This window comes from Galeopterus variegatus, unplaced genomic scaffold, assembly GCF_000696425.1.
Source record: "Galeopterus variegatus unplaced genomic scaffold, G_variegatus-3.0.2 Scaffold1347, whole genome shotgun sequence".
NCBI lineage: Eukaryota > Metazoa > Chordata > Mammalia > Dermoptera > Cynocephalidae > Galeopterus > Galeopterus variegatus.
Genome location: NW_007727458.1, coordinates 109528 through 110710, shown reverse-complemented (window position 1 = coordinate 110710; position 1183 = coordinate 109528).

Below are 1183 nucleotides of genomic sequence, written 5' to 3'. Positions count from 1 at the left end.
GCAGATTCTCATAAAAAGTAACTACAAGGATATATGAAGGGGAGACAGACAATATTAAATGTATCTTAGTCTTACCATCTTACTTTAATTTGTTGCTTTCTAATAAGAACCTTATAAGCTGGCCAGGGCTTATTTTCAAGGTTGATTTGTTTCCTAAACTCTATTGCGAAAAGAACGGTTCTGCATTTGACAAGCAACTGATTTAAAGTAAAAATACATATATTATTTTAAAGTCATAACTATGTAAAGTTTAAGAGGAACTTCTTAAAATTCTTTACACAACTGAATGTTGCGTTTCCAATCAGGTGACAATATGAGTATAATTAAGATGAACCTTAAATGATTATTCATTATTCATTTTCTCTGAATGAAACTGTTTAACTAGCATGTAGGTATGCTAGCAAGTCATTATGTTCACATATAATCTTTTCCTGTTCTAGAAGTCATTGCTTTCCTCTCCCTGGCTACTGAGGTACAATAAACACATTGGTATGTTTTCTAGAAGTTGCAGAAGGCAGCTGCTTCCCTATACTCTAGGCAAAATCCTTTCCACTCAGAATGTATAACCACTATTTATGAAATAATTCCTGTGCAAGTGATGAAAGTGGTCAGAGGCTTAGGATCCAACAACATTTCAAATGTAAACAATTAGAATTGTGGCAAAGATAAGAGTGAGGTTTGAAACCTGTCGGTACATATCACTAAATAGAAATAAATTATGGCTTGTCAAAAATGACAGATTTCAGTGAGGTGCTTCCTTTTCACTTCGAGTAAGACCTTTTTCCACCCAGCAATTAACTTTATTCCCATTAATATTCAGTAGCATTGACAAGGCTGACAGAGTAAAACTGGGTTTTATAAAACTAAAGACAGATTGATGGAGACTCATTACTTTGTCTAATAATTTCATCATTGTGTGTTAGATCTTAATAAATAAAGAACAAAGCTGTTGACTGTAGCATTGATTTGTTGTGCCAGGTAAAGAACTCAGATTTTCTGTGTATATTTTCTTTTTGTGATTCATAAATTTATTTTTGAAAATAAACAGTAATTTTACCTAAAGGGTTGTAGAGGTGACAAAATAATACATTTACACCGTACCACAATACTCTTAGTACTAGCATAGTTTTCTTTAGATATTTCTTCACGATCTATAAATAATAATTATGCTACACAGTTAAAT